Genomic DNA, 22,940 nt, shown 5'->3' with positions numbered 1-22,940 from the left:
TAAGCTAATTAGAATTAGTGCATCTAGACCTAAAAACTAATTTGAATTAGCATTTTGCTAATTGAAAAAAGCATGTCCACATTGAGTGGACCCTGAAGCGAAGTTAAGGATGGCCAGAACCAGTGCCAGCAGGGCATCAGGTTAGGACTTAGAGCGTGGTGCTGCTGCCTCAGGCTAGCTGAGGGCTGTGCTTAAAGGGACCCGACCCCCACCCCGGACAGACAGTTCTCAGGGTTCCCCGCTTGTTTGTCTAACTCGATGAGGGACAGCAAAGCAATCCTGTCTTGGAGTGCCCTGAGTGCCCACACAGCACTCGGCGATCAGCCCGGCTGCACTTGCCGCAGGCTGTCATCCGGGGCGGGGGGGGGGGGCCTATCAGGGGGCTGTCAGGATCCAGGAGGCTCTGCAGGAGAGCTTCCACCCCGAGGAGCCCACAGAGCCACCCCATCGGGGGCTCGTGCCCCATTCCTCCCTCACCTCCTTCCACTTACACCTCCCTAGCCCCCCTTCCTGATGTAAAAAATAAAGGGCACGTGTTCAAAAATAGAAACTCTCTTTATTTAACAAAACTGGGGGGGGGGGAGGGAATTAACCTCTGGGGAGACTGGGAAAAGGAGGTGGGAAAGGGGAAGAGAGAGGGTGGAAGAGGGGAAGGGGAAACCTGGGAGGAGGGAGCTGGAAGGGGGAAGCCAGGGGAAGAAGGAGGAGGGGAAGTATAAAACTATGGTACTCCATATCTTCAGTACTGTGTACAGATGTGGTCTCCTCACCTCAAAAATATATTTTGGCCATGGAAAGAGTTCAGAAAAAGGCAACTAAAATGATCAGGGGTATGGAACAGGTCCCATATGAAGAGAGGCTAAAGAGACTGGGACTTTTCAGCTTAGAAAAGAGAAGACTGAGGGGGGGATATGATAGAGGTCTATAAAAGCACGAGTGGTGTGGAGAGGGTGAATAAAGAAAAGTTCTTCATTAGTTCCCATAATAGAAGGACTGGAGGACACCAAATGAAAGGAATGGACAGCAGGTTTAAAACTAATAAGCGACAGTTCTTCTTCACACAGCACATAGTCAATCTGTGGAACTCTTTCCCACAGGAAGCTGTGAAAGCTAGAACTATAACAGAGTTTAAAGAGAAGGTAGATACATTCATGGAGGTTGGGTCCATGGAGTGCTATTAGCCAGGGGGTAGGAACGGTGTCCCTGGCCTCTGTTTGTGGGAGGCTGGAGATGGATGGCACGAGACAAATCACTTGATCACTGTCTTCGGTCCATCCCCTCCGGGATACCTGGTGTTGGCCACTGTCGGCAGACAGGCTACTGGGCTAGATGGACCTTTGGTCTGACCCAGTACGGCCATTCTAAGCTCAGGGCTCAGGGTCGGGGTTTTTTTTGGCGGGGCTGCCCCACCAAAATCACATATACACTTATGCAAAGCTCATCCCCCTAAAATGCCAACTTACACACACACTGATCTCCTGCACTGATTGTTTTACACAGGTGCACAAATCTCCCATACACAGTAGCTGTCAATGTGTAGTTCACTCCATGATTAAATAAGCCTTAGCTTATTGGTTAATCTTATTGACTACATGCACTCACCTCCCCCTTGCTGTCTCTGTATCAGAGGCAGCAAGGAGGGTGGGGTGCAGGAGCTGGTGCTTGTGAGGAGCTGGCTTTTAAGCAGGCTCCCCATGGGCACCGGATCCACTTCCTTCTTCCACCCTCTCACTCCTGCCTCAGATAAAGAGGCAGCAGTGTGGAGGGTGAATGGGGCAGGCTAGAGCCAATACGCATGGGGAGTTGGCTTTTGGCTCTCCACACCCATCGGTTCCACAGACCTGCTTGCCTCTCCGACCCCTTGCTGCCTCCTTCAGAGATAGCAAGGGGGAAGATAGGTGTGTATCAGCGCGGGAGGGAAGCAGGGGAGGCTGCCACGAAGCAGTCCCTGTTTGTAGGGGGTCTGTGGTGAGCCTGAATTTGAGCTCCCTGCAAACAGAGGCTGGAACAGCACAGGTTAGCAGGGGGCTCCCTGGGAGTGGATCCAGGAACACACTGGCTGCTGGACCCTCCTCCGGGAACTATCAAATAGTCATGTAACCACTAAGATTTCATGTGGTTACACAACTATTCATTTACACTATATTTAACATTCCTAATACACTCCCCGCCAATACAACACACATGCCGACATATACCCATATACATTGTCTTCATAGATGAGTGCACATGCACACAAATCCACACATACACACCCAGTCTCTCCATATACACACATTTACACGCAACCTCTCCATACACAGACATTGACAGATTTTCCTACTAAGTACCAATCCCCCATCCATAGCCATGCCAATATCTGATGTCACACATCCATGGACACATACGTATAGTGAGCCAGTCAAAGGAGCTACTGGGTGCAACTGGAAACCTGCCCCTTTGCTAACCTGGATCAGCATGCTGTCTGGGTATGTCTACACTGCCACCCTAGTTTGAACTAGGGTGGCTAATGTAGGCATTCGAAGTTGCAAATATTTAAATTCGATATTTAAATCCCGGGCTTCATTTGCAACTTCGAATGCCTACATTAGCCACCCTCGTTCGAACTAGGGGGCTAGTGTAGACAGACCCTCTGTGACTACTGCTCACTGTCTCAATTGTACATTGTCATGTTTTCAAGATCTAACCCTGTTGTGAATTTAGAAGACAAGGCATTTTTAAGAAACTGTTGATCAATTTTTCTGTCCTCTCAGCCACATATCTAGGAATGAACACAAATGCTTTGCATTTTCTAGATAAGTATCTAGCATCCTAGTGTATTTAAAATTAGATTTGTATACCTTTATGGAGCAATGATTATTCTGAATCTGATCCATGGCAATTAAAAGGCATCATGATGACATTTAAGGTGATATTTTGCTCCCCAACATTAAATAATTATAAATAATAATGATTAACAAATTGTTCCATTCCTCCCACTCTAGATCAACCTTTAAGTTAATGATCCAAGCCATTAAAATTCATCTTCCTCAAAGGATTGAGCAGTTAGGAAAATGGGAGGAATCTTTACGCATATGTGTGATTTGTTCATTATAAAGGCAAAGGCAATTCATAGGGAGGGTTGCCAGATAGTGTCACAAAAAATACTGAACATGGAGGGGAAAAAATTGGTTGAGCAAAAAAACCAAAAAACCAACCGCACACAAAAAAAGAGTCACTGCGCCTTTAAATCCCCACGCTCTCCCCATCCCCACCACACATGGCAGGGAAAGAATGCCTCAAGTGGCCTTCCATCCAAGAAAAACATTTTGCATGTCCGGTATTTGGTTTTTTACCGGACAGAAGCCGCAAATACCAGACTGTCCAGGCCAATACTGGACACCTGCCAACCCAATTCATGGGATCTATGAGTACAAATTAGAAGAGTTCACCAGCTCAGAGGTCTGGTTAGGCTAAGTCACCTATAAGACTGAGGAGCCTAGTCCCCCACAGCTGTGAAGTGAAGTCAATGGCGTTGATTTACCTCAGCTGATGAGCTCGCCCTGGCTGCCTCTCTAAACCTCACGGACCTGAAATAGGGCCACTGTGGAATATGCTGTGTGAAGCTGGCCTCAGTCTAACCAAATTCTATGACTCTAGAAGAGTTCCTCTGGATGTACACTCCTATGAGAACAAAATCAGGTCCCAGTTAATGAAATGGGCTTGTGAAGCCTTCCCTGCAAGGCTTAGTGGAGTGTGAATATCTCCATGTATTTTGTGGGTTTCCAAAAATTAGTCAGGATCAATAAAGATCAATCATTTTTTTCTTCTTTTGTTAAAGGAAATAATATTTTTCTAGATGAAGGTCTGTGTATTAAGGAGGGAAAAACTCCTTAAAACTGATCTAGAATAAATAGGCTCTATATACAGAATATAGACTAAGGTGTGACCCTGCTGACAGTTAAACCAGTGTGGAAAAAGTCAGTAACACTCATGTCCCAAACAACTTGGTCTAAACAGATAAAAGAGGGAAAAGAGACCCAGAGAAGTGAAGTAACTTGCCTAAAGGTCATCCTGTAGAAATTAGTAATCAAGTCTTCTGACTTACAGTCTAGTGACTTTTCTCCCACATCATACTGTCTTGCAGAGATAAAGGCTTCAGTCCTTATATCTTCATATGTATATGACTAGTCCCACTGATTTCACTCATGGGTGAGATATGTAGAGTTTGGGGATTTAAAAATTGTGCATTTGTGTAAACGTGTAACCGCTGAAATGGTTAGAGGTGACATGTTTACAGGCAGAGGGGCAGGTGGGAACTGCACATACCAGCTCCCTGTGAGCACCAGCTCCTGTCTATCAAAGGCAGCAGTGTTGGGGGACAGTTGGCTCCACAGGAGCTAGTGCTCATGGGGAGCCGGTCGGTGCTCTTGCGGAGCCAGCTTTTAAGCTGGCTCCCCCAAACACTGCTTCCGCCTACCACACCTACCACCTCATGCTGCTTCCTCTGTGGGAGGCAGCAGGGGAGGAAGAGGCAGCTCCTTTAAAGCCAGTTCCCCATGGGCACCGGATCCTACCCCCCACCCCACTTCCTGCCTCTGATACAGCAAGATTAACCTGAGCTTATCGGTTAATTGTGTAAACGAATACATGCTAACATCCCTAGTAGAGTTGCTCATGTGTCTACATGGTGAGTACCTAAGATTTTATCCACCAGAACACACAACCCGTCATTGTTACCATGCAATTAAAAGTACAGTTGGGTGCATATGGTTTGGGGCCATTACTGCAGAAGAGCATAGTGTTGTGCAATTTTTGTTTGTTTTGGGATATATATAGTAAAACACAAGTAACGTTTACTCATGAGACTCAACAGGGACACGCTGCCAGAAACAGAGGCTCCAGTCAATTACACAGGATGCTGGTGCAGTGTTATATGATTCATCCTCTATACGAGTATGAGTAATTTTTAACCTCAAGGCATTCTTACTTTCATCATGTGCAAAAAACCACAGATGTTAGTAAAAAATGAGGACTATGATTTTAACTATTAAAGGGCATCACATTTGGTGATAAGAGGCCACTACTTATCAGGCAAACCAGTACTGTCTTATTGTTCACTTGTTCTCTCCCATCTGTCTATCTGTTGTCTCTTATCTTATACTTAGATTATAAGCTTCCTTGAGGAAAGCACCATCTTTTTATTCTGTGTCTGTAGGGTACTTAGCTCAATAGAGTTCTGCTTTATGGGGTTCATTAGCTCTGTGGTAATACAAATCTACTACATATTTGAGAGAGTTTGTCTGTCTGTCTGTTCAAGAAATCCTCCTAAACAGTATGAGGTAGGACCACTGAATTCAGTAAACAGTATGAGGTAGGACCACTGAATTCAGTATGCAGCTTCCTCTTATTATAACATAAAGCAAGGTAAGGGGTTTTCATTGTGCCAGGAAAATGGGATGTGCCTGGAATGGGATTGGTTTTTATAAAACCATATAGAAAAGAAACAGAATCGCCAGGCAGGTGAAAGGGGCTTCCCCTACCCCAAATCTCCCATCCATCCAGTGCCCTTTAGGGAGGAGGGGGAAAAGCTTCCCCACCCCCAATTCATACAGGAACGTTGCTGGCTGTACCCCTTCATCAAGGAGTGAGGGGAAAATGCAATTTGCTACATTCCTCACTCTGGCTGGGGAGCACAGGGGGCAGATGAACCTGGACCTGCCCCAGCTGGAGGACTTGCAACACCCTCCTCCCCCAGCTGTGCCAGCTGTGCCTGCAGTCGCTGCGGAGAGGTGCATCTCACTTGGCCCCAAGCTGCTGCGGTGAGAGAGGGCTGGGGTAGACCTCTCTCCCTAGGACTGCCTGTATATTGAACCCCTCATCCGCAGCCCCATTCCATGTACGGAGCATACAGTTTCATTGTATCTTCAATGAAGATACAAATTTGTACCCCAAATTAATTGAGTTGAGGACCTGAGCAATGCTGAGTAAATCTTCTCGTAGATAAATAAGGTTCATATGTGACCCATTAGGGTCAGAGGGAGGATTTTTGGACTTGATCATATAAGCAGTGGTGAAAGTAACCTACAAGTATTGTCCTATTGCAACCTGGGTCCTGCCAGCTCTTCAAATACCTCCCTGTTGGTTTTTGCCGCAGCTCAGACAGTTCTTGTTGGAGCTGTGCACCAGGACACACCCACTTCTTTTCACCTCTGCCAAGAACCAATGTGATATGTTGTTTGGAAAATATTGTTTGGCCATGGCCGTGTATACATGTGGGATCAGTACTTCCTTGATGTAGCTCCACTGAAATCACTTACGTGAGGGATTCGTTTGGCCCATATGTGGACCAGTACAGGGGGACAGAGCTGACTGATGAAATAACACAGCTGAGGTGAAATGATGAGAAAATTCCTTTACTCAGCTCGAAATCCCTGCTAGTGTAAATCAGTGTAGTTGTATCAATTTACACCAGTTGAGAATCTGGCCTTGGGATTCACATCGCAAAATGGCTATTAATTGAATATCGCTTGTTTTGGATAATAGCAAGATAATGGATATGTCTAACTATGAACTAATTTCTTTTGTATAGCTCTCCTTTTTTCTATGTACCATAATAAACTGTTCAGCTTCTCCATGGATATTTGAGGCACAACAGTGGGCAGCTTGTCCCATATATCTAATGATACTAAATTTTAAGCTTCTGACAGTTGCTTATGATGGTCAGGATAGATACTTTTCCCCTCTGTGTTTTCCGAATGTATTTTTATTTTCTCTTTCCCCTGAAGCATCAGAGATGGCCATGACTGAAGATGGGACACTGGACAGGGGGAGCTGATATGCTGAGGCTGTGCAAAGAATTCTCCTTCTCAGGTGCTTGGTTGATGGGTCTGGCTCATGTACTCAGGGGTCATACTGATGGCTGTTTTCAGAGTCAGCAAAGAATATTCCCCCAGGTCAGATTGTTAGGGACCTTGGGGTCTTTTTTTGCCACCCTCTGTAGCATGGGCACAGTTTACTTGCTAGGATCATCTGAGGGTATCTAACCAAATCAATTTCTGCCCACTGCAGGAGCCTCAAGTCACATTTTCACTTCCTGGAAGACTGAGGCTGCAGTGGTCGATCTTCTGGAGTTTGATTTAGCAGGTCTAATAAAGTTCTGCTTAATCGAACACTGACAGCACCCTCGTCAATTCTGGTATTCCTCAAATCGCTCCCATTGACCTCCTGCTGTGAAGATGGTACCACAGTTTGAAATAAGGTACATCAGATTCATCTATGAAATTAATGTAGCTGGAGTTGTGAATCTTAATTCGAACTTCTACATAAGTATAGAGATGGCCTCAGGCACTGATCCCTTACAAACCTAAGACCAGATCCTCAATTATGCACGGAACGACGCATCTCTTGTCACTAGCTGTGAGGACATGCACCCCTCCCCCAGTTGTGCCCACTGGAGAGGTGCTTCTCACCAGCCCACAAGCTGCTGTGGTGAGAGAGGGCTGGCGTAGTCCTTTCTTGCAAGGGCAGCCTGCAGACTGAGCCCCTCTCCTCAACCCCACCGCAGAGCAGTGATTTCAATGAAGCATGGACATGTTCATTTTATTTCCAGAAAAATTAATTGAGATAAGAACCTGCTAACTCTGGTTAATATATAAGTAAATAGTACCTCGGCCAGCATAATTCTCCTCTGTGCAAAGGATCGGTGCAAAGTCAGTGCACTGCTCAAACCCGGTTTGTTATGTGGAATGTCGTTTAAGTGGTGACCAGACCTTGAGCTGCTTCTCTGCTTGGGGTAAATTGAACCCTCACAACCTGATACAATAAGAGTGCACTTGGGTGGGTAAGAGTAGTGGATTAGCCACCTGATTTGTGAACAATCATACTGAGAGAAGAAAACGTCACTCCAGGAATAAATCCTCCTCCACCTAAACAGATCCTGGGTCTATTCGCTAACTGAGATTTGGATCATTGTAGGAAATGTTACCAAGACTTCCATTGTTTGGGTTTTTCATTTTACTGAATAACTATTGTAATCTTCCATTTGGTCCCCCACACTTTTTACAAGCTAAGTAGGGTCAGTCTAGGTCATTCTTTAGGAAGCAGACTTACCAGGAACAGCCATGGTCAATACCATAGGTGAATTTCATAGATTATAAACCAGAAGGTGATCATCTCGTCTGACCTCTTACATATCACAGGCCATATAGGACTTCCTTGAATTAATTCCTGTTTTAAGTAGAGAGGATGATTTAGAAAAACACCCAGCCTTGATTTAAAAGTTTCCACTGATGGAGAATCAACCACAGCCCTTAGTATTTCCAAAGGTTAATTACCCTCCCGTCAACATTTTCCACCTTATTTCTAGTCTGAATTTGTCTAGCTTCAGTGTCCCACCACCATCGTATCTTGCAATACCGTTGTCTGCTAGATTAAAAAATCCTCTACTATTGAATTGCTATATCTCACATAGGTACTTATAGATTGTGATCAAGTTGCTAAAGCCCCACTGTAATGTAAGCAACCACCATGCTGTCCGAGCTGTCGCCTTTAGAGGAGATGTGAAACAGAGCTGTTGGCCACTTGACTTCATTTGAAAATTCCCACCCCTGGAAAAAGTGCTGTGGGCATTAAGGCCGTTGTCCTGCCTACATTCCAGTGGTGCCAACTGTACTTTGCTTCCCCCAAATTGTCCCTGCCCCAATTAACATTTTGCTAACATCTGTTGGGGCAATTCTTCAGTTCCAACCTGAAATTAAGGCCAAAACACAGTTTTTGTCTGAGTGTCATGTTTTCAGAAGTACAAGTTTTAGTGTGGGCTCAGGAATAGTAGTATAAAGGTGCCTTATTCTGCTTTCCATACCGGTGCAAGCAGATTTACACTGGTATTATTTGTTCGCACGTGGGGTAGTGAGAGAAAGTGGTACAGCACCTTTTCGTACACCAATCCTTACGTCACTGTGTAGCATCACTAGCCCCTGTGATGCACTGAACACACTATGGTATGATCATCTGGCAAAGTGCTTTGGGATGCTTCAAAATGTAAGTACCTTTCATATCTATGCCCCACCCAGTGTGTGTAGAGGCTATTTGGGAGCACTCTGGTTTCCTTGGGCCCTGGATTAGGGTCCGTGATAAGTACTATTAGGCTGATTCTCTCATGCACACACTTGCTCTTTGCATACTCATCCCTTCCTCCTTCTCTTCCTTACTCCAAGGATTGTCCTTGTCTTTTGCTGGCTAATAGTAGATTTCCACCCTGCTAACCACCTTTGACTCATTTCCTTATGAGCATGCCTTGATTTATCTTTAAGCTGTGAAAAGTCCTTCCACTCAGTGTTGCTGTTGGTGATTTATTTTTTTCAAGTCCTAGGATAACAAAGTCCTTCCTTGGTTACAAGCCAGGTTAGACTCAACATTTTGCTAATATAAAGAAGAAAATCCCTGGTTAAGCGTTACAAGCTAGATTTCCAAAAGAGCCTCAATCTCAGTTTTTTACCTGCAAAAATTGCAGGCACAGGTACCTTCTAGGGCCTGATTCTGCTCTCACCTGTGCCCGTATAAATCAAAGAAAGAGGAGAACCAGATCCTCTGCTTCCTGACTACAAGATTTACAGGTCCAGCCATGCGGTCAGATCCCTGAAGGACACAGGGCTGGACTGTGATTGGACTACATGCCTATGCAGTGGAGTATGACACATGGACTTTACATCTCTATGCAGGCTTCACATAGTTCTGGGGATGCAACAGTAAGCAGAGCTGTGTACCCACTTCTTCCCTGGGACAGGTGGGTTGGGAATCAGCTCTCTCCTCCCTTTCCCCCAACACACACAAACCCACTTGCCTCACTGGCATGCACAGCGGAGCAAATGCAAACATGTTGTAATTTACTGCTGCTCTAGGCCAGCAGAAAATTCCTACCTCCCCCCGGGGAGCAAGGAGGAAGCAGGAAATCATTATGACTCAGAGGCATGTGACTGAGTCACAGTGTATGCTGCTGCTAGGGCGGTGCAGTTTACACACATCCCTTGTTCATGGCTATGCCTAAAGTCACACTCTGGGCCCTGGATTTCACCTGCACTAGTTTGCATGCCCATCATTATTTGCAAGCACAAAGCGAGAACCTGAATCTAAAAATCCAACTTAATTCCCTAATGACAGCTCTGATCAGGTGGTTAGCAATATCATGGTCAGCAACCACCCATTTATTGCAGTTCATGAAATGCATTAATTGTGTCTCTACTCAACATAGCACATGTATGTCTTGGGTTCAGCCTGTTGAGAATCCTTGAGGTTATGCAAGGCATTTGCTGAACAAAGGGCTGAAGAAATTGCACTGAAAGGACAGGAACGACCAAGAATTTTGCTCAGAAAGATTAGTATCAGCACAGCCAAAGTGAAACTTTCCAAGCAAATTTGAACTCACCTGAAATCCAATTGTGCTCTGAAGGCAATTGAATTGCCTGAGTAATTGTAGGTTACTTTACCTTGGCTAAACAACAGCTTTTCTACCATCCAGGTCAGAAACATAACCATTACAAAAGGCCCTTGAAAGTCTCACTAGTAACAAGATGTCAGGTGAAATGATCCAGCTAGTCTGATATGCAGTGGGCAGGGCTCAGGATACTTAGTCAGATGGGGTTAGTGGTCTGCTTAGTTGGGTCAGTTCTTCCACTATGATTGTAGTATGCAAATAAACAGAAGGGTTTAAGGAGGATGAGGAGGATGAAGTCAGGGCAGGGAGCAGGAATAGTTTCTTTGTGATGTGAAAAAAAAATCCCACCATTCAACCTTCAGCTGCCCATAGGGCAACAGGAGATAATAGTAAATGTGTAAAGAGAAGAAATATAGGGCAGAGGCCGGCTGGTTCCTTTGCCCATTTCTTTTGCTAACACCATACACTGCAAAAGCAGATATGGGCCTCACGCACAATGCCAGATGCGAATACCTTTCCAAACATCGGGAAGGTTCTAGTTCAGACCTTCATCTGAACTACATGGCATGAATTAGCCCTATCTCAGCATTAAACATAGGGTTGGAAAAGACCTCAAGAGGTTGTAGATTCCAACCCCCTGGCCAAAGCAGGACCAATCCCAACTAATTCATCCCAGCCAGGGCTTTGTCAAGCTGAGACTTAAAAACCTCTAGGGATGGATATTCCACCACCTCCCTAGGTAACCCATTCCAGTGCTTCACCACTCTCTTAGGGTAATAGTTTTTCCTAATATCCAACCTCCCCTACTGCAACTCGAGGTCCGTGTTCCTCATCCTGTCATCTGCCCCCACTGTGAACAGCCTCTCTCCTTCCTCTTTGGAACCCCCCTTCAGGTAGTTGAAAGCTGCTATCAAATCCCCCCTCACTCTTTGAGGGTATGTCTACACTACAGCGCTAATTCGAACTAACTTAATTCGAATTAGTTAATTCGAACTAAGCTAATTCGAACTAGTGCATCTAGACCTAAAAACTAGTTTGAATTAGCGTTTTGCTAATTCGAACTAGCATGTCCACATTGAGTGGACCCTGAACCGAGGTTAAGAATGGCCGGAAGCAGTGCCGGCAGGGCATCAGATTAGGACTTAGAGTGTGGAGCTGCTGTCTCAGGCTAGCCAAGGGCTGTGCTTAAAGGGACCTGACCCCCACCCCGGACAGACAGTTCTCAGGGATTCCCCGCTCGTTTGTCTAACTCGATGAGGGACAGCAAAGCAGTCCTGGCTTGGAGTGCCCTGAATGCCTAGGGACCTGAAGGCAGGATCCCTCAGCTGGGTTTATGTCTCCACTGTTGATTACCAGTTCTGGAGTTTGCTGGGAGGCTTCCCCAGCCAGGCTGAGTAGGCTCTCCAGCTCCCTGGGTGTGAGGAGTCACCACATGGTCAGCTCGGCTCTAGCAGCAAGTTCAGGGCTTCTGCCTGCTGTGTGGGTCTGAATGCTGGGCTGGGAGGCTATAGTTTTGAATTTTGGTGCAGTTGTGTGGTCTGCATCTTGAGCCCTGCACCCCTTCGCAGTGAGGGGAAATTCTGGGACCGAAGCAGCCTGGTTCCTGCTTGAAGAGGATCCCTGTGAGAAGAGAGCAGCCCTTTGCAGAGACTGAGTCATCTCTCAACCTGAGGTCATTCATGGAGTGTGTGAGTGCACCAATTTTTAGTTAGTAAGTCAGGGAATTTGTTTGGGGGTTACACCCACACTCGGCACATCACAGTACTCGGCCATCAGACCGGCTGCACTTGCCGCAGGCTGCCATCCAGGAGGGGGGTCAATCGGGGGGCTGCAGGAGAGCTTCCACCCCAAGGAGCCCACAGAGCCACCCCAGTCCTCCCCATCGGGGGCTCGTACCCCATTCCTCCCTCACCTCCTTCCACTTACCCGTCCCTAGCCCCCCTTCCTGATGTACAAAATAAAGGACACGTGTGTTCAAAAATAGAAACTCTCTTTATTGAACAAAACTCGGGGAGACTGGGAAAAGGAGGTGGGAGAGGGGGAGAGAGAGGGTGGGAGAGGGGAGGGCAACTAAAATGATCAGAGGTTTGGAACAGGTCCCATATGAAGAGAGGATAAAGAGACTGGGACTTCTCAGCTTAGAAAAGAGGAGACGGAGGGGGGATATGATAGAGGTCTCTAAAAGCAGGAGTTGGGTGGAGAGGGTGCATAAAGAAAAGTTCTTCATTAGTTCCCATAATAGAAGGACTAGAGGACACCAAAGGAAAGGAATAGGTAGCAGGCTTCCAACGAATAACAGAAAGTTCTTCTTCACAAAGCAAATAGTCAACCTGTGGAACTCCTTGCTGCAGGAGGCTGTGAAGGCTAGAACTAGAACAGAGTTTAAAGAGAAGTGAGATCAAGTCATGGAGGTTGGGTCCATGGAGTGCTATTAGCCAGGGGGTAGAAATGGTGTCCCTGGCCTCTATTTTGGAAGGCTGGAGATGGATGGCACAAGACAAATGACTTGGTCGTTGTCTTCGGTCCATCCCCTCTGTGGTAGCTGGTGTTGGCCGCTGTCGGCAGACAGGCTACTGGGCTAGATGGACCTTTGGTCTCACCCAGTACGGCCGTTCTAAGCTCAGGGCTCAGGGTCGGGGGTCTCACTGGACCACCTTGATCTTCATGCAAACCTGATCCTGGGTGGCCAGGCTGGCAGCTCTCCTGCCCTACACGGCCACTTTCCTGTGCCTAGTGTGGAGGTCGTGGATGAGGTCCACGATCTCCGCACTAGACCAGGCGGGCGCCCGCCTCTTGCGGACCCAGGCAGGCTCCTGGGAGCTGCCAGCCTGGTCCCAGGAAGAGGCAGAGGGCTGGGTGGCAGCGGGTGGCTGGTTCGTGCCGTGCCAGGTGCAGGGTCTGCTGGCTGGGTGCTGGCAGGCTTGCACCTGGCACAGGCACCGTAGCCAGACCGTGCCCCTTTAAGGGGTCCGGGGGCCGGGAGGGGGGCAGAAGAGTTTCCCTGGTGGTGCCCAGAGTGGCCACCAGGGCAAGCTGGGGAGTGCTAGCCTCCCACTAGTTCGAATTAAGTGGCTACAGAGCCCTTAATTCGAACTACTTAATTCGAACTAGGCTTAGTCCTCGTGGAATGAGGTTTACCTAGTTCGAATGAAGCGCTCCGCTAGTTCGAATTAAGTTCAAACTAGCGGTTTGTATGTGTAGCGCCTAGCAACGTTAATTTGAACTAACGTTTGTTAGTTCGAATTAACTTTGTAGTGTAGACATACCCCTATAGACTAAATAAGCCCTAATCCCTCAACCTCTCCTCAGAAGTCATGGACTCCAACCCCCTAATCATTTTTGCTGCCTTCCACTGGACTCTCTCCAATGCATCCACACCCTTTCTGTAATGGGGGGTCCAAAATTAGACACAATACTACAGATGTGGCCTAACCTGTGCCAAAAAAGGGCAATAAACGCTTTCCTAGATCTGCAGGCAATGCTCCTGCTAATGCATCCCAATATGCCATTAGCCTTCTTGGCTACAAGGACACACTGTTGACTCATATCCAGATTCTCATCCACTGTAACCCCCAGGTTCTTTTCTGCAGAACTGCTACTTAGCCAGTCGGTCCCCAGCCTGTAATAGTGCTTAGGATTCTTCCATCCCAAGTGCAGGACTCTGCACTTGTCCTTGTTGAACCTCATCAGATTTTCTTTGGCCCAATCCTCCAATTTGTCTAGGTCACTCTGGACCCTATCTCTGCAAGTGAAATCCATCCCCTCGTCCAGGTTATTAATAAAGATGTTGAACAAAACTGGCCCTAGAACTGAATCTTGGGACACTCCACTTGATACCAACTACCAACCAGACATCCACATTGATCAGTACCCATTTAGCCTGACAACCTAGCCAGCTGGTGATCCACCTTACAGTCCATTTATCCAATCCATACTTCCTTAACTTATTGGCAAGAATATTATGGGAGACCATAGCAGAAGCTTTGCTAAAGTCAAGGTATATCATGTCCACCGCCTTTCCCATGTTCACAGAGCCAGTTAATGTTATGAGGCAGTTACACATTCAGACCAAACACTTTAGAATGTCCTTGTAAGTCATTTTTTCATGGCACTTTGTTTTACTCAACTTCAGTGTGCCAGGCATGTCTGGGCTTTCCAAATTAGAGCAGGAGAGTGAGTTATTTTGATAAGAGGAAGGATGGTCCAGTGAACTAAGGAGTTGCACTTGGGAGACCACAGTTCAGTTCCCTGTTCTATCTGACTTCCCATGTGATCTTGGGCAAATGACTTAAGTATCTCCAAGTCTCAGATCCTCATCTTTAAAATGGGGCTAAAGGCACTGCCCTGCCTCACAGGATAAACACATTAAGGATTGTGAGGCACTCAGATACTACGGTGGTGGGGATCACACAGGTATTTAAGATATATGGAAAGAAAACTCCCACTGGCTTTCTAAGGGAGTTGGACAACCTTTTGCTTTCTGTTAGGTTCCTTTGAAACCCTCAGGAATCGTCTTGCATTTTGGTGTCAGTAAAAAGCTTCCCAATGATTTCAGTGAGGATTGGATCAAAACCCTGATAACATTGATCTCTTCTACATTGCTGTGTCTGCCATTGCTTTCAATTGCTGTTCCTCTACCAAAAAACTGCTCCCCCCAAAAAAATCCCCATGTTTTTGGCCACAAGTTATTGTTCTAAGCAAGTAATTGGGTGCTGGTTTTAAAAAGGAGAGTCCCTCTTCCAGTATGTGTCAAGCATTCATTTTGAATTAATCACTCCATTGCTTAATATGGTGTATATTTCCTTAGGAAATGAATCAGAGAAGAGGAACCTTTGCCTCATCTCCCATCAAACCAATGAAGAAACAGAGGGGTTTTTTCAATGGTAGGTCAGTTTACAATGTGTCCTTTACCAAGTGACTCATAAACGTTGATACATTTCACAGCAATGCAACCGCAGCAGCAGTTCTAAATCTAATAGGGAATGCCAGCCAAAGATAGAGGAATGAATGTTCATGCCTGCAATAGAAAGAAGAATGGAAATGCTACCTGCCTTCATTTAGGATCCAATCCCGTGATTTCCTGATCACTTCTTGGGATCAGGCCCCTAATGTGTTTCCTGCACTGTGCATGGTATGTTTAATTTATTTCATTTAAGTCCAAAGTACAGGTGGACCCTTTGTTTCTGCATAGACCCCATTCCTAAATCTGATTTGAATGTTGCTGGATTTGTATTCTGTTTAAAAGAGACTGTGAGATAGACGCAAAGTAAAAATTTTCAGTGAAAAATAGAATTTGGGATGGAGGGGAAAGAGGATACGTGGGGGATGGATGGTGATTTCCCTGGAGTTCATTGAAAAAACAAATGAACAAACACAATCCTTTTTTACTGTGTTTCCAATTTTTTGAAATATTTCATTGTTTTCCGAATCAAACTATTTCATCCCCAAAGTTTTTAGAATTTAAAAATTGTGGAAGAAAACTGTCTCAGAAAGTTTTCTCTGTTTTTAGTTAAAATTTGACATTTCAGCAGAAAATTCTTGAGTCAAAAATCAACATTTGAAAAATGTTGGCTCTCTTTGTTTTCCCCAGTTTACAAATGGGGGTTCACTAGTCCTCAACACAATTCACTCAGATCATTGTATTTGTTTCTAGGGTACTAAGGGGTTAAAAGTTTTCAGGAAGTAATCAAATGTATGGGCCATATCCTCAGCTGGTATAAACTAATGTACATCCTTTCAAATCACTGGAGCAATGTCATTTTACCCCAGCTGAGTAACTAGCTTCATGAGTTTCAAAGAGGCCAACATTTTGAGCAGTGATTATTGCTGCTTAGACCAATGCTTATTCCTGTAAGGTTCTTCCTCTAAACAAATGCTTAGTGGGTTTGCTTAACTAGCCAATTAGCCTGTCATAATTCGGGATTTTCAGGTCTCTCTTCCATGTCGGTCTTCTCTCCTGAGCCTCCAGTCTCTCGCTCCATCTCTCTCTCTCTCTCTCTTTCTCTTCTCTTCCCCCTCCTGTCTCTCACTTGGGGTACCGCATGGCCCAAATGGCCATTTGGGCACCGCACTCCCCATGCTGCATGGGGGGCGTGGAGCCCAAACGGTCGCTTGCGCCGCTCGTTCCCCCGCGGCGGCCTGGCTGAGCGGTGCAGAAGTCAGCAGAGCGCCATGGCAGGAGGTGAAGGGGGAGGGGCCTGGAACTGCTGTCACACTGCACATCACTGCCCCGCCCCCCTTCACCTCCCGCCGTGGTGCTAGGCTGACTTCTGCACCGCTCAGCCGGGCCTCCCAGAGGGAACAGCCAGCATTTCAGGCAACAGCGCTCCCCCGAGGGAACAGCCAGCATTTCAGGCAACAGCGCCCCCAGAGGGAACAGCCAGCATTTCAGGCAACAGCGCTCCCCCGAGGGAACAGCCAGCATTTCGACGTTACAGACTCTCAGACACTGGTCTACTATATATATGATACCCTGCATTTAGCTGTCATTTGTCAATCTGAGGGCTCCCAAAAATGTTTATGATCTATTAGGAACATATTCTTTTGTAATAATAAATAATAATAAACAACAAAAATAATAAAAAATTATTTAGTTTTACAGGGTATAGGGAAAGATGATTCAGGGCAATGCCATTGTTAATTATGAATTATTTTTATGGCAGGAGCTACCATAGTGCTAGACCAGGAGTGGACAGTGAGCGAACCACTGGCTGAACACGGTTCACCAGGGTGATCCCCTGGTGAGTCACTGGCACTTTATTTACCTGCATTTCCACAGGTCTAGGCTCTTGCAACTCCCATGATCATCAATCCTAGCCAATGGGAGCTGTGGGAGGCAGCGTCCTGGTCTGTACCACTTTCCACAGCTCCCATTGGCCAGAAACAGAGAACCGTGGTCAACGGGAGCTTCAAGTGGCCATAGCTGTGGATGCACAGATAAATAAAGCACAGGAGGCCTACTAAGGACTAACCCTGGTAAATAGCATCTTGCCTGCAAGCCACCTGGTGCCCATGCTAGACAATAAGTAGCCAAAAAAAAAAAAAAGCCCTGCCCCCAAAAAAGAGTCATCTAAAGGGAAGAATTTCTGTCACTAAGGGCAGGTAGGTGCCAGACTCCCATGGAAGTGAAAATTGGGTGACTACCTTCCATCTGAGCCTTTGAGAAGCTCCCTCTAGATAGATGAAATAGATGAAAAGGCAGGAGAAAGGGGAAGGATCATTATCTCAATTTTATTTATGGGGAGCCAAGGCCCAGAGATATTAAGGGTGGACTCTTCACAGGAGCCTAAGGGAGCTGGCTGAAATTCAGAGACGAGGCACCTAGGTTCCTTTGGAAAATGTCCAAACCAGTGACCTGTCCAAGGCCATGTGCCATGTTAGAGATGGGTTGAAACCTGTATTTCCTGAGTCTCAGGACGTTGCCTTATCCCCTCTCCATAGGTTAAACTTTTAATCATACAGAAGTGCCAGGGGATCTGAAATGCCCATGGAAAGCAGACAGGGGCTCTGGTGTTTGTCTGCCACATTAATCTAGATGAAGCTTAATTTAGATTTTAAAAAAATCTAAATTTGGTGGTTGAGATGTCGAGCCACTTTTCTTTTTTACCCCCAGGCAGATGTCCTGGCTTTTCCCTTCCCCCTCAAAAAAGGATTCTGCCTAATTCTTTGCACCAAAAAATGAAAGCATATTTCAGGATCGATGTGAAACAATCACACCAGTGATCGGTATGCTTTGAGGAGAAAACTGAGCTGCAGTAGCTCTGCTTTGACAGGTCTTTGGAGGATTTCAGGGAAGTTACACCCACTTCATTCATGATAATCGTCTGTTTAATGCAGAGCAGCTCAGTATTATGAATGAACAGGAACATGTTTTGGCTTGCGGATCAGCTCACAAATATAATGCATCAAACTCATCAAATACCCACCGACTTCATTCTTGAAGTGGAAATGAGCAAAAGTAAGAATCTTTAAAAAAAAAATTTTAATTGTACCTTTTTGTTTCTTTAAAGATTCAAAAATGTTTCCCTTCTCCTGGTGGTGGATGTGTGAGTCACAGTGGCTGGAGAATATGGAAGACAAATCACAGCCTCTAAAGCAAATTGGATGCAACTGAAATCAGGTTGTGGTGACATTTGCATGTTTGTTCTCAAAATGCCAAACTCCAGGATTTCATAATGGGGGATGAGGGTGTAATAGGAATGGGATGGAGCTGATAGATGAACTGGCTTCCACTCCACTTGGATAGGGAAACATGCTGACAAGGTCTGGACCATATCCTGTCTTCCACAATGGCTTGGATATTCTTGGTGCCAATATGGCCAGTAGGAAGCTATTGCAGCTAAATGTAGGTCAGAGAGGACATGAAAGTGGCTACAAGCTGCCTTTAGCCTACCCCTTCATTCCTGAACCAAAATTTCTGGAGGAACGGGCACTGCAATCTCTATCAAATACACACTCACAAGTGATTGCTAAGCTTGAACTAAATTCAAGTTGAGTATCCTCTTTGGTAGTGTTGAAGAAAAATATATGGATAGCCATGGTCTTTCCCCTTTCTTGCTTCTTCTCTCCCGGCTTTAGGACAATATTTCGCTGTTTTCTTCTTCTTCCAAGTGCTTTATGCAGCATTAACTATTTTCACCAATCCCCTGTGGTGCAGGGGACCTGTCATTTTGTCAGAAACAAAGTATAGTGCCACACAGAGAAGTACAGTGCCACAGTGCCCAATGAGAGTCTGAGTCAGAGACCATCCAAGTCTGTTTATCTGTCCTAGGTAATTACATCATAGAAGATTAGGGTTGGAAGAGACCTCAGGAAGTCATCTAGACTAACCCGCGACTTAAAGCAGGACCAACGCCAACTAAATCATCCCAGCCAGGGCTTCGTCAAGTCTGTAAGGATGGAGATTCCACCCCTTCCCTAGGGAACCCATTCCAGTGCTTCTGCACTCTCCTAGTAAAATAGTTTTTCCTAATATCCAGTCTAGACCTCCCCCACTGCTACTTGAGACTATTGCTCCTTGTTCTGTCATCTGCTACCACTGAGAATAGCTTGGCTCCAGTGTTCCCTATAAGCTGGGTGCTTGTGCAGCCACTCAGGAGAGATTCAGATACTGCCCAGCTGTTTAGCAAAGCACCTGGGCTTGGGGGGTTCAGCTGAGGAGCTAAAAGTAGCAATGTAGACATTTGTGCTCAGGCTGGAGCACAGGCTCAATAGGCCAGTGAACAGGGATGGTCTCAGAGTCAAGTCTCCAGCCAGAACCCAGATATGTACAAAACTGGCTAGCCCCGGAGCACAGAGTCAGTCCTAGGGGCGGGTGGTTGCCTGGGGCTCCCATTTTCCCAACGGAAGCCTGCTTGGGGGACACAGCAATTAAAGGGGCCGTGACCTCATTTTGACCTTTTTTAAAAAATTTTTGCTTGGCAAATTTTCCCCGGCGGTTGTCCGGGGCCGCCAATTGGTTAGGACCGGCGCTGCTAGCATGACCCTTCCAAGCCACAGTTGGTCTGAGATTCACTGCCATGGATTTTTTCTCCTGTGTTGTGGAACCCTACATGATTTGCCCAAAGTCACATGGGAAAGTTGTGGCAGACCTGGAAAAGATCCTGTTGATTTTGATGGGCTTTGGACCAGGCTATATAAATTGCAGTTTCTAGCTCCCAGTGCCATAGAGTTGTAATAATAACAATAAAGCTAGAGTAGTAAAACAAAAAGGAGTATTGCAGTAAGGAATCCTGCCAGGCCATTTCATTCTCTAATGCTAATAGAAATGCGTGCTTAAGGGAATAAAAGAATGAAATTTCATTGAAAATAGGGGGTTTTGGGGGTGAGGCTTTAATATTAAATATTTAATATTATTTTAATATGTGGTGTTCCTCTCTGTCCCAAGCACTGCATTGTGTTGTAGATGGATAGACAGACAAGCTGTTTGGTGCTACTGGAAAGTAAGCTGTAAGAGACTGTGTAACAAATATAAAAGTGATTAGTTTTTGGATATTCATACTCACTGAAATGCAGAAAACGGTGCCGCTCAGCCCTGCATTGAGACACCAGCATGATGTTTGTTCTCCATTTAAGTCCTCAAAGTAGGACTTGAGTAGCACTTTAGTGGCACATAGATGTGGGCTGACCCTCTGGAGGAGATGAACGTCATCCAAAGAAAGCAGGCAAAACAAATGGTGAAAAGGCAATTCGATTTTAAATTCTTGAATTGATTCCTTTTAGCGGGTCAGTTTGAGATTGGAGCTGGGCAATGTTTTGCAAAACCATATCAGTTTCATTGAGTTCTTTGGGTTGAAAACAAAACAAAACAAATATCCAAAAAAATGAAAACCATGTTTTTTAAATGAATCTTTGTTTTGTTCAAAATAACTTTGTGTTTAGTCATCTCATTTATTTTCTTTTAATTTTATTTTAAAAAGCTATAGAATGCTTGAAATCAGAACAAAACATTTTCTTCAATTCAAGATTATTTTATGTAAACTTTTTTTGAATTGCCAAAAAGTTCTGGAAATTTTCATTTTCAGTTCAAGTCAAAAAACTCTAAAAAGATTCCCAAAGAACCAAAAAAAAACCCATTAATTCCCCTGCTCTTTTTGAGAGCCTTAGACAGAATGTGCTAGAGCAGGAGTTCTCAGACTTTTGCTTACCACCTCCCTCTTTCTGAGACCAGCATCACCTAGAGACATCCGCCCCTATGGCCAGAACTCTCCTCCCCCCATTTAGAAAATGAGAAGAGCAGACTGGTCATGGCCCCATGTCACCTGTTTGCAACCTCCAAGAGAAAGTGGAGCTAGAGCAAGGCAAAGTAGCGGTGTTGTTATGGCTGACACACGCTGCATTATATTGATGTCAGTCTTTCTTTCACAGGACTGTACTTGAAGAGATCAAGAAATGGAGTGTGTTTTTTCCCCACTCAGATGTTTAGGGTGAGTACAACATCTTATCTTGTACCACAGCTCTCCTGTACTGTGCAGCAAAGAAAGATGTCTGCATGGTCAGAAGAACCTCTCTCTCCCTTGTTTTATCTGTGCTAGGATAACACCAGGCCTAATTTAGCATCAGCGAGGCAGAACATTTGGATTTTGTCATCCATTTCCAAGACTATTGTTCACTTCATTTTCCCCGTTTCTCATTTTAGTTGTACGTTTTATGGTAGGTTCCAAAAGATAAGTTAATGCCGACCTGATGATTAAATTTTTCCTTGTGCTCTGAAGATGGAAAACCTTTATCTAAATACTTATTATTATATGGGCAGAAGTTAATTCATTTACCAGTGTAATCTCATGAGAAATTTGTGCAAAAGGTCTGACTGTGGGGGACGGGATGAAATGTAACAAAGCAAAATGCAGGTTAAATATTAGAGAGCACGTCCTAATGGTGAGATCTAGCTGCTCAGGTTCCTAACTCAATTCATTTTTGTTTATTGGAAAATAAAATGAAAATGTACCTGCTTCATTTGAATCATTGCTGTGGGGCGGAACTGGGGCTGAGGGGCTCAGTATGCAGGCTGCCTTCGGGGGGAGAGGACTACCCCAGCCCTCTCTCACCACAGGAGGTTGGGGCCAGGTGAAGAGCACCTTCAGTGGGCACAGCTAGGGAAGGGGTGCATGTCCCCTGGCTGGGGCACATCCAGGTTTGTCTGCCCCCTGTGCTTCCTAGCAAGAGTGGGGAATGAAGCAAACTGTGAACTTTCCCCTCACTCCCTGACAAAAGGGAACAGCCAGCAATGTCTGTGTGTGGGGGGGGGGGGGGAAGCTTTGCCTCCCCCTCCCTAAAGAGGAGGTGCATGGAGGGTGGGAGGGTCAGGGCTGGGGCAATCCTTGAGGTGGGACACCCCCAGCCAGCCCCTTTCATTTGCCTGGTGATTCTGTCTCTTTTCTGAGAAACAATCCTATTCCAGGTACTTCCTATTTTCCTAGCACAACCACACTGCTGTGACCTTGCTTTAAGTTACAATAAGGGGAAGCTGTGAACTGAATTTGTGGTCCTAGCTCTTACCGTTTAGGAGGAGTTCTCAGACAAACAAACTCAAATATATAGTAGATTAGTATTATTTGTATTACAATAGGACCGGTAGAATCAGGACCTGATTGTGAAGCATGATTAGCAATGCTCAGCGCTTCAGACTTTGAATTGTCTAAGTTAAGACCCTAAAAGGGTCTGATTTTCAGAAATGCCAAGAAATGCATTTTCAGAATGCCCTCCTTTGAAAATCAGGCTCCTCAGGAATATCTCTTAGTGGCTTGTGAAATGTAGGCCAAAGAGAGTCCCTGCCCTGAAGGCACACACTATTAAGGACCCTGTTCAACTTCCATTGAAGTCAATGGGAGTAAGTTAGGGCCCTAATAAATACCTACAGCTGTTTGAAGGGTGTATCTCTTCAAGGAGAATTTGGGCCAGGATCCTCAAAGGTATTTAGACTCCTGACTTCTGCTGAAATCAGTGGGAGTTAGGGACCTAAATACCTTTGAGGGGCTGGGCCTTTGCTGGTCTCTGACTATAGATTCCCTCCTTGACTCCCAATAAA

The 22,940-nt window shown here is 45.5% G+C and overlaps 1 long non-coding RNA gene across 2 annotated transcripts in view; it reads left to right on the top strand.

Moving 5' to 3' along the window:
- Nucleotides 1–605: 605 nt before the first annotated feature.
- The window catches only part of LOC142824432 (uncharacterized), a 70,535-nt gene continuing 48,200 nt past the window's right edge, over nt 606–22,940 (top strand). Inside the window, exons 1-4 of one of the 2 annotated variants that reach the window (XR_016347818.1) lie at nt 606–7,240; nt 15,222–15,297; nt 18,424–18,533; nt 21,281–21,339. This is a non-coding gene — a long non-coding RNA (uncharacterized LOC142824432). The remainder of the gene's footprint in view (nt 7,241–15,221; nt 15,298–18,423; nt 18,534–21,280; nt 21,340–22,940) is intronic. The other variant, XR_012899306.2, reaches the window with a different exon arrangement.

The sequence above is a fragment of the Pelodiscus sinensis genome, chromosome 25 (genome assembly GCF_052426305.1).
Source record: "Pelodiscus sinensis isolate ZL-2025 chromosome 25, ASM5242630v1, whole genome shotgun sequence".
Classification (NCBI taxonomy): domain Eukaryota; kingdom Metazoa; phylum Chordata; order Testudines; family Trionychidae; genus Pelodiscus; species Pelodiscus sinensis.
This window is presented reverse-complemented; position numbering and strand designations above follow the sequence as displayed.